The sequence below is a fragment of the Macaca fascicularis genome, chromosome 4 (genome assembly GCF_037993035.2).
Source record: "Macaca fascicularis isolate 582-1 chromosome 4, T2T-MFA8v1.1".
NCBI classification, from domain to species: domain Eukaryota; kingdom Metazoa; phylum Chordata; class Mammalia; order Primates; family Cercopithecidae; genus Macaca; species Macaca fascicularis.
This window is the reverse complement of record NC_088378.1, coordinates 36,075,025-36,079,340: the sequence shown is the minus strand read 5'-3', so window position 1 is coordinate 36,079,340 and position 4,316 is coordinate 36,075,025.

Here is a 4,316-nt window from a genome sequence, read left to right as displayed (position 1 = left end):
CTGTCACCACTGGTTTAATTTCAGTTTAATTACAAGTCTTTTCAATTTCTCATCCATCAAAGGTTTGGTCTTCACTAAGCATGCATTTCCCACTCCAGAGTCCAAACACTGTACAGGCTTTGAACAATGGGTATCTGTTCCCTCTTGTCAGGTTTCCAGAAATAGGCTTTAGAGAGTTGCCATGTGTTTCTCTTTCTTTACACTCCAACAAGAACCCCTCCATGACTCACACACACAGAAAGCCAAAGGCCCTGAATGGTTATTTATTCTTGCTAGCTGGACGACCCTGCACGTGGCTCTCAGCATGGGTGAGGATTAGAGAACTTTGGAGAGGTGCGTCACATAATTTAAGTACAAACAAAACTGCATGAATTTGCGCTTTGCTTAGATCATGCAAGGAAGTTCAGGGTTAACCATGGAACCCAACTCAGCTTCCTATCTTTGTTTTTCCTCATGTACACTCAAATGGGAGAAGGATCAGGTATGATCCTTCTCAGAGACTTGTCATTTTGAAGAGCTTACAACATAGCATTCAGCTCTTAGAATGGACACTCTGAATATTAAGCACACGACGCCTGATGGCCTGATTAGATCAATTTGCTACGCTTGCTTTAGATAAATAAAGATGGACAACCTTTTGCCCCAATCACAAATTGTATGTGAGCTCTAGGAATTGCTTGTCTTACAGCTTCCCTGTCATTGGTTGTTTTCTGCCCAGTTTTGTGGAGTTTTATCCTATGCATGCAATTCAGTATTCAGCAACAGGCTCAAGGGACCCCAATGCAGAAATGTGGGTGTCTTTTTCTCATAGCCTTCTCCTCTCTGGTGGTTTGCTCTGCAAATTTCTGCTGTCTCTGTCTCCCTGAAGTCCAGTCTCTACTCCCCTGCTCTGCAAGAGTGAAGTTCTCTCTTTGAGGTCTTGCTACATGCGCCACGTAGCAAATGCCTTCAGGCAGGAAACAAGTACATTCACTGAGCTCACCTCCTTTGTTTCCCTTCTCTCAGACGTCACAGTTCTGGCTGCCCATTGTCCAGTGCCTGTTTCCAGTGGTACAAGTTTTACCCAGCTTTCTAGTCGTTTATGGTAAAATAGTAAATGTGCTACCAGGTACTTTTTTATGGATGGAAGTAGGAGTCTCCAGTCACAAGTTATGATTTAATGATATTACAACCAAGATAAAGACAATCTATATGTTTACCAAATACATTTTCTGTTTTGCTAGACTTCACTTTCCATGCTAGATACAAAATGTTAGAGCTTAGTTCTGGGGTAAAAATTGTCTTAATCTTATGATGAGTCATAATTAAGAGGAACACTTCTTTGTTCTTGGATATTGTCTTAAAAATGTGAAATCTGGAATTGCTGAAGCCGGCTTGTAACTAATCTACAGAAGCAGTACATATGCCAAGGATGGCCACATGGAAACATATAAAGTATCTACGTTCTTGATGATTACATAGAGCCGGTGAATTAACCAGTTATGAAATATCCTAACTTCAGACTTCTTATTATATGAGATAATAAATTCTTTACAATTAGAGGTAGTGGAGTCAGGATTGTCTGTTACTTACACCCAAAGGCATTGTAACAGATAAATTCCTTCTTATGAGTAAGTTAGTAGGTGACTCTGAAAGCCCTTAACTGAAATGAGGGGGAAAGGACAATTTTGAGGATTTGGAGAGAAAGTGAGGAGTTCACTTTGGACATGTTGAGTTTGAGTTACTTACAGATCACTGATATGGTTTGGCTCTATGTTCCCCCCCAAATCTCATTTAGAATTGTAATCCCCAGATGTCGAGGGAGGCCACTGGTGGGAGGTGATTGGATCGTGCAGGCAGTTTTCCCCATGCTGTTCTCATCATAGTGAGGGTGTTCTCATGAGATCTGGTGGTTTAAAAGTGGCTGTTTCCCCTGTGTGTGTATGTGTGTCTCTCTCTCTCTCCTGCCACCTTGTGAAGAAGGTGCTTGCTTCTCCTTCCTCTTCTGCCATGACGGTAAGTTTCCTGAGGCTTCCCCAGCCATGCAGAACTGTGAGTCAGTTAAGCCTCTTTTATGTATAAATTAGCCATTCTCAGATAGTATCTTTATATCAGTGTGGAAACAGAAAAATACAATCATCGAGTGCAATGTCAATAGGCAACCTGGATATGTGTATAACCAGAAGATGAAAATGTTCTGTAGATTTTGGGATCATCAGTGTATGGTTTTTGAAGCTATGGTTATAGAGACTATTACTCAGCAGATTAAGCAAGGATGAAGATGTTCATCAAATGTGGTCTCAAGGAGAATGTATTCATCTCATTGTAGAGGGTAACCTAATTTTATCTTGCTATTTCCTTTCAGACATCTGCAAAAGACTGGGATAGGATCTGTGATGAATCTGGAGGCCTGGCCTAGTAAAAAGGTCAGGAGCACACACTGATGTCAGTGGAAAAGCCACGCTGGGCCCTGTGGAAACAGAGATGGTCCCTAAAATTCAATGCAGCCAAGTCACGTATGCAACAGTGTTGTCTACTTCTTGTTTTTAAGGAAATATATAAAAGAATCCAAAATGAAACCATAAAGATTGCAGTGCTTTATAATCAGAAAAAATTGTATAAATAGAAACCTATGTAGTTTATCAATATAACTTATAGTTCTTAAAGAGAGCTTGACAAGTTTATGCAATAAATCAAAACTGCAACAGTTTGTTCTCCTAGGAATTCACCCCCTAGTTAGTAGTTATAAAACTATCTAATATTAAAGAAGCATCATCCAAAATTGCAATAATAAGAACATTGATTTGGTGATTCCTTAATGATCTTTCTTCATAGAATCATGAATGTCTTCAAAACAGCCAGAGACGGAACACCTTTATGTCACATTACAAAATTTTTAAAGAAATAAAGTTTTAGTTTGCGTTCAAATAGGTTTAGAGAAAGATTATTTTCCTAAACTAAATTGGGTGGAATGATCTCCTTTGACAGTCAAGCACAAACTAAAGTGTTAAAATAAGCTTTTACATATGTTAGCAACTATATATGGACTCAACCAATCATGTTAAAGTCTAGAGTAATTTGATATTTATTAATTACCTTAAAATACCATGAAAAGTAACATTAGAAGTAAATATACTTGGATATATAAATGTGGGCACTATTTTTTTTAGAAGTGAAGATTATGTGTAAGGTTACAAGGATTTGAGAGAATGTACATAAAATATTTGTTCCAGGGCCTGACACCTACTAATACTGAATAAATAGGAGCCATCACTGTTGCGACATCATCATTCCAGCTAGGCTAGTCCCATTGCATCATTGCAGCATTATTAGAAACACTGTAAAATTGTATTTCTGTTTTCACCTAAGACTGGTACAGTGTAATAATTTGTCTATAAAGACAAATCATATCAGTGGTCTATTTAAGTTTAGGAAGTGGTAGATAAAGTTTATCAAACAAAACGTCCCTCCCTCAAAAGTCCCAGTATTGAGTCAGGAAATGTTGAGGCTAAGGACTGAAGTAGCTCTCTTTTAAGATGTTACAGTAATGATTGTGAAGGTGTTCTCACCTTCTCAGTCTCACCTCTGCCGTGCCATCTTGGCCATCCCTTCCTTCTCTGGAGGTATTGGGAATCCCAGAAAGAGCCAGAGGAAGCTATCTCTACTTGTCAGCTCATTAACCAATCCAATCTAGCTCTCTCTTTCCAAAGAGTATTAAATAGCTTACCATCCCTTTGGACTAATTATTATTCCTTCTTTCAGACCTTTTGTACAATTAACTCTAAAGCTCTCTCCTTATCCTTTCCCTGTTTAATTGCAGTTCTAAGCTAGATATTCTTCTGCTAATAGCTTGGAAATTCTATAATGGCTTTAGGATATGCCTTAGTTAGGGTTGCAGGGATCATGTTATTACTACTCTATCTTACTTTAATGTCCAGATTTAATTTTTCCTTGAGGGTCTTTCACAAGTTTTGATAAAGGTTCAGTAATGATTAGTGTTTTACCAATCACATTTATTGAATGAATGTTGACCATGCTAATCTCAGTCTCCTTGAGGCTCTAATCTTTCTGAACATCTGTTAAATTTGGTGTTCTACCATGTTCAGTTCTAGGCTCTCTCAGCTATTGTCTCTCTGGATGATCTTGTCTTTCCACATGTTTCCATTGTGATCTATATGCTGATTGCTTCCAATATATTTCCAGTCCAGTCCTGTATCGAGAGCACAAAGTATATATCTCCAATTATCTAACTGCTCTTGAACATCCCACAGACATCTTGTCCCTGAACCCAAGAGCCTAATCCTCTCCATTTCTCCTATTTGTAATGGAATCATTTA